Consider the following 10,902-nt stretch of genomic DNA (forward strand, 5'->3'; position numbering starts at 1 on the left):
GATGACCTTTAGGATGGATTTAGGCTTTGCAAAAACTGTTACAGGACCTCAAGCCTAGCTTTACTTTTAGATTCCAGTAATCCAGAAAACACTCCGAATTATTTATTTCTTTGCAATGGGTCATAAAATATGACATTAGCATCCTGGGAAAAAATTACATTTGAATCCATTTATAATTGAAAGAGAATATATTTGATGATATTTTTTGGAAGCGTCCCCTCTACAGAGAAAGTAGGAATAGGTTATATAATCATTTATTTTAAAATGTTAATGGTGTTTTATTAAGACTCAAGATATCTGATCCACTAATGTCCTCAAGTTTCTGCCAAGGAGACATCATAATGACCACAGATGGTCCTTTGGGAGATAGATATCACTTAGGAAGAAAATACAGTGTATTTTCAGCTCAGATTTCTTAGCAACATGAGGTATTAATTTTGTTAAAATCAAAAGCCATTTCCTCTAAAAGCTACTTTTTTTCCCTTTTCAAGTTCAGCAATTCCCCCCAACACCCAGACTTTTTCATGTTTCCTTTTAAAGGTTTATATAACTATTCCTCATGACTTTCTATAAACAGACACTCCCTTTTTCCTGTTATAAGGTTTTTTATGTTTATGTAGTTTTATTATTTTTTTTAAGTAAACTTTACACCTAGTGTGGGGCTCAAACTTACAACCCTGAGATCAAGAGCCACATGCTCTACCGACTGAGCCAGCCAGGTGCTCCAAGGCTTTTTATGTTTAAATAGAAACAAATACTAAATTGAGTTTAGATAAAACTGGAGCCAGGAAAGCAAGCTAGGTGGCTTGGCCCTTGGAATATGGAAGGAAATACGTGTAGATGTGTCCATAAGGAGACACATAGGAGAATGGCGTCACTTTTCCCGGCTTCTCAATCCCTGTCTCTCCCTGCAGAAAAGTTCAGGGTCCCTGAGAGCTTGCCTAGAGACTGTTGGAGTACGAATGCAAGCATTCCTAAAATGGACCCTAGTGTTATCCTTTGAGATGAAATGGGGGCTAAATATTCAATAATATTCCTCAAGCTGAGTTCCTGGTCCCCCCAAAGGGATGAACTATAGGTTAAATCTCTAGAAATACGACTTGTGGGTAAAAGCTGGTTGATTTGGTACTGATTAAAAACCATGCCAGAGGTCTTCCTTCTCATCTTCATGGGTAGACTCTCAGTAACACCCCTAAGCCCTCCCCAGCTCTCTCTCAACTCTTCCCCTGCTCCTGGCACAAGTAAATAGCTAAGTGCACATTTAAGTTTAATCATAGAGCAGCATTTTGGGTGAAAACCATATATTTGAAGAAATTTAGAAACTCATCTTAGGCAGTTTGCCAGAGAGTTAAAACATTAAACTCTTCCTTCTAGGTGCTCCATATCATCACTCACTGTTTTTAACCAAGGAAGTAGATTTAGGTTTGCAAGGCTGGCCATTTTCTCTGAGGCACTCTGCCTATAACTCCTGTAGTTATACCCCTGGTAGTGGAGCCTGAGAGAGAACACAGGTTCACGGGTTTTTAATTCATTCTTTCTTTCTTTCTTTCTTTCTTTCTTTCTTTCTTTGACAGAGAGAGAGAGAGAGAGAGAGAGAAAGAGATCACAAGTAGGCAGAGAGAGAGAGAGAGGGAGAGAGGGAAGGAGGAAGCAGGCCTCCCGCTGAGCAGAGAGCCCGATGCGGGGCTCGATCCCAGGACCCTGGGATCATGACTGGAGTCCAAGGCAGAGGCTTTAACCCACTGAGCCACCCAGGCGCCCCCATGGGTTTTTAATTCTTAATGCAGAAGTTCTTAAACTTAGTTCCTGAAGAGGTTAGTGTCTCAGTAATTTTTTCATGGCATCCCTAGGCCAAAAGAAGTGGTTAACTATTCCGGACCTAGGCCATAACAAGCACCTAAGAGACCTAAACAACTCAACAGTAGTGGCTTGTGTGGGGCTGACAAATGTCATTGTGTTTCCCTTGAAATTCCAAAATACCCTGCTTCGGGGCATCTGGGTGGCTCAGTGGGTTAAAGCCTCTGCCTCTGGCTCAGGTCATGATCTCAGGGTCCTGGGATTGAGCCCCGCATTGGGCTCTCTGCTCAGCACGGAGTCTCCTTCCACTTCTCTCTCTGCCTGCCTTTCTGCCTACTTGTGATCTCTGTCAAATAAATAAATAAAATCTTAAAAAAAAAAAAAAACCTGCTTCACCCCTGTGAGTTTGCTACCGTGCCCTAGGGTGACTTGGCACACAGTTGGGGAATGTGGTCTTACTGTTTTAGGGCATTTAACAAATAATCCAATTCCAATTCATATACCATTTCCTTATGAAAAAAAACCTGCTATAATTTTATGTCTCTCTGGATAATAAAATGGTGATGTGTCAATATGGATAGATCTCAAAAACATAATGGGAGAGGAGAAAGGCATAATGTGAGGTGAAAATGTGTCAAAAGAATATATACAAAATAAGAGCATTTGTTGAAAGCTTCTCTTTTAAGTATGAATACGGAAGTGTAGTAAAATGAGGACCAGAAGGGCGTCACTCAGGAGAGTGGTTATCTCTGAGGCAGGGAGAAGATGGGACTGCAAAGAGAGTAACGAAGACCCACATTTTATCTGTGCTATTTTATATGTGTCATTAGAATAAATAATGCAAACATGACCTTCTTACGGACTGAATGTGCTCCCCCAAATTCATACATTGAGAGTCTAATCCCCAGTGTGGTGGTGGTGTCTGGGGGTGGGGAGTTCCAGGTAGTAGGGTCATGAGGATGGAGCCCTCATGGATGCAGCTGGTGCCCTTAGCAAAGAGACACAGACTTTGCTTTCGCCCTCTGCTCCCTGCTATGGGAGGACACCATGAGAAGACAGCTAGCCACAAGCCAGGAAGCAGGCTCTCACTAAACACTGGATCTGCTGGGGCCTTGATTCTGGACTTCCCAGCCTCCAGGACTGTGAGAAATAAATGTTTGTTGTTCAAGCCACCCAATCTATGGCAATTTGTTATAGCACCCTGAGCTGATGAAGACAATGGCCGAAAGTTGACACTTGTTAATTCTGGGGAGTGGACTACCTATACGTATTTCTTATGATTCTCTGTATTTTCCTATATTAAAACAACACACAAAACAATCACAGAAACCAGAAAGTACTGAGCAAGAAATATAAGAATAGATCAGGCACTATTTTTTTCCTATGTATGATCAACTCTTATCTTCAGCTATTTCATTTAGTCTTGGATCACTGTAGTTTTGGATCACTGAATCTTTCCTGAGGGTCAGAATAGCCATATGATACCTACTTACTCTATTGTATTCAGAAACCACAGCAGCTGCGCTTTATAAAATTAGCTGCTTATTAATCCTAATAAGGTGTAACTTTTTCTACTAATTAGTTCCAGGAGACAGATTTACATTCAAATTTAATACATTATCGTATTAAAGAAGAGACCAGGGGTGCCTGAGTGGCTCAATAGGTCAAGCATCTGATTCTTGGTTTTGGATCAGGTTATGATCTTAGACTGAGCCCTGTGACAGGCTCCCCACTTAGACACTGGGGTGGGGGGTGGTGTATGTTGGCTTGAAGAGTCTCTACTTCTGCCCTCCCCTGCAAGCATGCGTGTTGTCTCTCTCAAATAAATAAATAAAATCTTTTAAAAATTTTATTTATTTATTTGACAGAGAGAGATACAGTGAGAGCAGGAACACAAGCAGGGGGAGTGGGAGAGGGAGAAGCAAGCTTCCCACAGAGCAGGGAGTCCAAAGTGGGGCTTAATCCCAGGATCCTGGGATCATGACCTGAACCGAAGGCAGATGCTTAACTATCTGAGCCACCCAGGTGCTCCAGTAAATAAATCTTTAAAAAAATAAATCAGGTGACAATATAGCATAATGTAAATAAATAAATAAATAAAGGAAGTCAGTCAGAGAAAGAAAAATACCATGAATTCACTCACATGTGGAATTTAAGGGAAAGAAATACCCAAATGAATGTAGGGGGAGGGCGGAAAAGAGGGAAAGAGACTAAGAGACTGTTAGCTATAGAGAAGAAGCTGAGGCTTACTGGAGGGGAGGTGGGCAGGGGAGGGGCTAGATGGGTGATGGGGATTAAGGAGGACACTTGTGCCAAGCACTGGGTGTTATATGTAATGATGAATCACTAAATTCTACTCCTGAATCCAACATTACACTATATGTTAGCTAACTAGAATTTAATTAAAAACTTGAAACAAACAAATATCTATCTATCTAAAGAGATAGATAGATAAATAAATCAGGGATGCCTGGGTGGCTTAGTCAGTTAAGTGTCTGCCTTCAGCTCAGGTCATGATCCCAGGGTCCTGGGATCCAGCCCCACATCAGGCTCCATGCTCAATGGGAAGCCTGCTTCTCTCCCCTCCACCATGCTTGCTTCCCTCTCTCTCTCTCTCAAATAAATAAATAACTCTTTACAAAAATAAATAAATTAAAGGACTTAGAGGCCATATCTTGATTTTTTTTTAATTTCAGTATCTTATAATATGGTAAATGTTCAATAAATATCTTTGGAATCTGTGAAACTAATTTGTCCTTTTCTCAACATTAGAAAAAAATTAGCAATGAGAAGGAAACTTCTAAACACAGAAATGTAGCAGTTTGATAATGTGACCTGTAGGTTTTATTATTTTTTAAATGTGATAAATTCAGATGGTTCAAAATTAAAGCTTTAAACTGATATGCAATGAAAATGAATGCTCCATTCAACACTTGATCCCCAGCCACTCAGTTCTTTCCTAATAGGCAACCCAAATGACCAGTTTCTGTGCATATGTCTGGAAAAGAGATATTTTATATGTGTATAAGCAAATGGATATATGTCTTTTTTTCTCTGTTTATACAAACTATAACTAAACTATAACTACAAACTATATGAGTATAGTAACATGCTCATATTCATGACTCAAAATACCATCTACAGATGACATTGGTTAGGTGGTCATTTGAATGTCTAATAAATATTTCAAATTCAACACATGCAAACTGAATTCCTGATCTTTCCTCCAAGCAGGCTCTGTCAGCCATTTCCCATTCAGTCCGTGGAACCCCCAGCCTTGGGGTCGCTCAGCCATCCTTGACTCCTCTTGTTCACATACCACATCCAGTCTGTCAGGAAAGACTGTTGGCTACTAGGAAAACATTTCCACAATCTGATCCCTGCCTACCACCTCCTCTGCTATCACCCTGGTAATGGGCACCAGCATCTCTCATGAGATGAGGGACCCTGCCTGAGCTCTCTCTGCCTCCACTGCTGCCTCCCACAGGCCATTCTCCACAGACCACCAGACAAAGGCTTTTAAATCTGAAGTCATACAATGCCACTTAGTGCCTCAGATCCCGACAGGGCTCCTTGCTCCTCAGAATGAAAGTCAACCTCCTTACACAGCCCTGCACTGATCTGTCTCCCACTGTCTTCTTTACCTTCCTCCTACGACTCTTTCCAGATCCCTCTCTGCTCAACCTGGTCAGCCTGTTTCCACACCAGCAGACATATTCCCATCCTAGGGCTTTTACTCTAGCTCCCACTCCTGGAACTCTTCTCTCAGACACTCTTAGGGCAGTTGCCCTCACCTCCTTCAAGCCTTTGTTCAAATCTTGCCTAATAAGATTTGACCATGACCATAGCATTTTTAACAGTACACATTATCTTGTTCTCCACCCCCAGCCCCCTGGATCTCCTATACCCTTCTCTACTCTTTCTTTCATGACCAGAACTCCCCATTCCTGATATACTACTATATAATGTTCACGTTTGTGGTTTACCGAACGTCTCCTTTAACAGAATGTAAGTTCCACTACAGTTAAGATCTTTGTCTATTTTGTCTATTTGTCATATCCCAAGTGTCTAGTGTGATGCCTGACACATAGCAGATGCTCAAATGTATTTGATGAATACATGAATGTATAAACAGATTATGCTATGCATATCATTTGCACCTTGACTTTTTCACTAAATGACATATTCATTCATTCAACAAATACATTTTGAAATCCTGGAAATTTTTAATCAGCACATACATTCTTTCCTTCTTCTTCTTCTTCTTTTTTTTTTTTTTTTTTACCGAAGCTTATTATTTCATTGGAATTACGTCATTAGGAAAAGGGTCATAATTTACATAATTCATATAACTTGGTTCTATTTAGATTGATTCTAGTTTTTTATTTTTGCATAAGAATACTGTAATGACAATCTGGTTTGTGTGTTATTTTACATGCATAAGAGTATCTGTAGGGTAAACTGCTAGAAGTGAAACTGCTGGGTCAAAGGGTATATGCTTTTTAATTTTAGGAGGTACTAGAACTTGTACCAAATTACATTCCCTCCAGCAATGTATGAGAAAGTTTGTTTGCTCACACCATCATCAAAGCAACTTATAATCTTACTACCTTTGCCAGTCTGATAAGTAGACAACTCTCAATGTAGCTTTCCTTTGCATGCCTCCTATCTTGAGTGACTGGAACACTTTTCCATAGATGTAAACCTTGTTTGATTCTTTTCTTTTTTTACAGGGTTGTTGATCTATTTCTTATAGCTTCCTAGGATTCCTTTGTATAGCAGAGCATTAACCCTTTGTCCATGAGAGGAAGTGCAAATATTTTTCTTTGGTTTGTTATTTGTCTTGGGCCTTCTTATGATTTTTGGCCTAGAAGATTTAAAGAAAATGTTTTTATGAAGTTGAAGGCACCATGTTTACACATGCTTTTTTCTTCTGGGTTTTGCCTCAGACAATCTGAGTTATTGAAACATTCTTAAATGGCTTCTTCTAATACTTTCACAGTTTCATTTTTACTTTCAAACCTTTGATTCACTTGAAATATCTCTTGATGTGCTGAGACAGGAATAGATAATTTCGCTATCAGTACCCACTTACCCCCAAGACATTAATTGAATAGGCCTTTTTTTTTTAAGCTACTTCAAAGTGTCATCTTTGCACTAAGTTAAGCTAAATTAATAAGTGACATTAAGGAGATTCAAAATAAAATATTCTGTCATTTGGAACAACATCCCTAAATTTTCCCTATACACATATCTTATTCTTTAAAAAAAAAAAAAGATTTGGGGGAGGAGTCAAGATGGCGGAGAAGTAGCAGGCTGAGACCACTTCAGCTAGCAGGAGATCAGCTAGAGAGCTTATCTAAAGATTGCAAACACCTGCAAATCCATTGGCAGATCGAAGAGAAGAAGAACAGCAATTCTAGAAATCGAAAAACAACCACTTTCTGAAAGGTAGGACTGGTGGAGAAGTGAATCCAAAGCCACGGGAATATAGACCCCGGGGGGAGGGGCCGGCTCCCGGCAAGCAGCGGAGCAAGGGAGCACAAAATCAGGACTTTTAAAAGTCTGTTCCGCTGAGGGACATTGCTCCAGAGGCTAAACCGGGGCGAAGCCCACGTGGGTTCAGCGTGGCCTCAGGTCCCGCAAGGTCACAGAAGGATCGGGGGTGTCTGAGTGTCTGAGTGTCGCAGAGCTTGCAGGTACTGGAGCGAGAAAGCCGGCTGCAGAGACAGAGCCGACAGTAAGCTCGCAGTTCGGGGTTACCTTGAACCGGTCGCAGGCTCGGTGAGCTCGGAGCGCGGCGGGAGGTCAGGCAGACGGGAGTTACTGGGTGCTGTTCTCTGAGGGCACACTGAGGAGTGGGGCCCCGGGCTCTCGGCTCCTCCAGACCGGAGACCAGGAGGCCGCCATTAGTATTTCCGTCCTCCGGAACTCTACGGAAAGCGCTCAGGGAACAAAAGCTCGTGAAAGCAAACCCCAGCGGATTACTCAGCCCGGCCGCTGGTAAGGGCAATGCAATTCTGCCTGGGGCAAAGACACTTGAGAATCACTACACCAGGCCCCTCCCCCAGAAGATAAACAAGAAATCCAGCCAAGACCAAGTTCACCTACCAAGGAGTGTGGTTTCAATACCAAGGAGAGCAGCAGAATTCCAGAGGAGGAGAAAGCAAAGCACGGAACTCAGGGCTTTCTCCCTGTGATTTTTTAGTCTTGCAGTTAAAGTAATTTTTTTCTTTTTCATTTTTTTTCTCTACTTTTGCTAAATTTTTTAAATTTTTTTAATTTTGTTTTAATTTTTAAAAAATTTTTTTAACTTTTACCCTTTTCATTTTTAACGTTTTTTAACTAGTTTATCTAATATATATATTTTTTCTTTTTCATACTTTTCTTTCTTCGTGTTCTTTTTTTAAAATTCCTTTTTTTTTCCTTTCTTTTTTTTGAACCTCTTTTTATCCCCTTTCTCCCCCCTCACGATTTGGGATCTCTTCTGATTTGGTTAAAGCATATTTTCCTGGGGTTGTTGCCACCCTTTTAGTATTTTACTTGCTCCTTCATATACTCTTATCTGGACAAAATGACAAGGCGGAAAAATTCACCACAAAAAAAAAGAACAAGAGGCAGTACCGAAGGCTAGAGACCTAATCAATACAGATATTGGTAATATGTCAGATCTAGAATTCAGAATGACAATTCTCAAGATTCTAGCCAGGCTTGAAAAAGGCATGGAAGATATTAGAGAAACCCTCTCAGGAGATATAAAAGCCCTTTCTGGGGAAATAAAAGAACTAAAATCTAACCAAGTTGAAATCAAAAAAGCTATTAATGAGGTGCAATAAAAAATGGAAGCTCTCACTGCTAGGATAAATGAGGCAGAAGAAAGAATTAGCGATATAGAAGACCAAATGACAGAGAATAAAGAAGCTGAGCAAAAGAGGGACAAACAGCTACTGGACCACGAGGGGAGAATTCGAGAGATAAGTGACACCATAAGACGAAACAACATTAGAATAATTGGGATTCCAGAAGAAGAAGAGAGAGAGAGGGGAGCAGAAGGTATACTGGAGAGAATTATTGGGGAGAATTTCCCCAATATGGCAAAGGGAACGAGCATCAAAATTCAGGAGGTTGAGAACGCCCCTCAAAATCAATAAGAATAGGCCCACACCATGTCACCTAATAGTAAAATTTACAAGTCTTAGTGACAAAGAGAAAATCCTGAAAGCAGCCCGGGAAAAGAAGTCTGTAACATACAATGGTAAAAATATTAGATTGGCAGCTTACTTATTCACAGAGACCTGGCAGGCCAGAAAGAGCTGGCATGATATTTTCAGAGCACTAAACGAGAAAAACATGCAGCCAAGAATACTATATCCAGCTAGGCTATCATTGAAAATAGAAGGAGAGATTAAAAGCTTCCAGGACAAACAAAAACTGAAAGAATTTGCAAACACCAAACCAGCTCTACAGGAAATACTGAAAGGGGTCCTCTAAGCAAAGAGAGAGCCTACAAGTGGTAGATCAGAAAGGAACAGAGACAATATACAGTAACAGTCACCTTACAGGCAATACAATGGCACTAAAATCATATCTCTCAATAGTTACCCTGAATGTTAATGGGCTAAATGCCCCAATCAAAAGACACAGGGTATCAGAATGGATAAAAAAACAAAACCCATCTATATGTTGCCTCCAAGAAACTCATTTTAAGCCCGAAGACACCTCCAGATTTAAAGTGAGGGGGTGGAAAAGAATTTACCATGCTAATGGACATCAGAAGAAAGCAGGAGTGGCAATCCTTATATCAGATCAATTAGATTTTAAGCCAAAGACTATAATAAGAGATGAGGAAGGACACTATATCATACTCAAAGGGTCTGTCCAACAAGAAGATCTAACAATTTTAAATATCTATGCCCCCAAAATGGGAGCAGCCAACTATATAAACCAATTAATAACAAAATCAAAGAAACACATCAACAATAATACAATAATAGTAGGGGACTTTAACACTCCCCTCACTGAAACGGACAGATCATCCAAGCAAAAGATCAAGAAGGAAATAAGGGCCTTAAACAACACACTGGACCAGATGGACATCACGGATATATTCAGAACATTTCATCCCAAAGCAACAGAATATACATTCTTCTCTAGTGCACATGGAACATTCTCCAGAATAGATCACATCCTCGGACCTAAATCAGGACTCAACCGGTATCAAAAGATTGGGATCATTCCCTGCATATTTTCAGACCACAATGCTCTGAAGCTAGAACTCAACCACAAGAGGAAGTTTGGAAAGAACCCAAATACATGGAGACTAAACAGCATGCTTCTAAAGAATGAATGGGTCAACCGGGAAATTAAAGAAGAATTGAAAAAAATCATGGAAACAAATGATAATGAAAACACAATGGCTCAAAATCTGTGGGACACTACAAAGGCAGTCCTGAGAGGAAAATATATAGCGGTACAAGCCTTTCTCAAGAAACAAGAAAGGTCTCGTGTACACAACCTAACCCTACACCTAAAGGATCTGGAAAAAGAACAAGAAAGAAACCCTAAGCCCAGCAGGAGAAGAGAAATCATAAAGATCAGAGCAGAAATCAATGAAATAGAAACCAAAAAAACAATAGAACAAATCAACGAAACTAGGAGCTGGTTCTTTGAAAGAATTAATAAAATTGATAAACCCTTGGCCAGACTTATCAAAAAGAAAAGAGAAAGGACCCAAATAAATAAAATCATGAATGAAAGAGGAGAAATCACAACTAACACCAAAGAAATACAAACTATTATAAGAACATACTATGAGCAACTCTACGCCAACAAATTTGACAATTTGGAAGAAATGGATGCATTCCTAGAAACATATAAACTACCACAATTGAACCAGGAAGAAATAGAAAGCCTGAACAGACCCATAATCAGTAAGGAGATTGAAACAGTCATTAAAAATCTCCAAATAAACAAAAGCCCAGGGCCAGACGGCTTCCCAGGGGAATTCTACCAAACATTTAAAGAAGAACTAATTCCTATTCTCCTGAAACTGTTCCAAAAAATAGAAATGGAAGGAAAACTTCCAAACTTATTTTATGAGGCCAA

The sequence above is a fragment of the Neovison vison genome, chromosome 1, assembly GCF_020171115.1.
Source record: "Neovison vison isolate M4711 chromosome 1, ASM_NN_V1, whole genome shotgun sequence".
Taxonomy (NCBI): Eukaryota; Metazoa; Chordata; class Mammalia; order Carnivora; family Mustelidae; genus Neogale; species Neogale vison.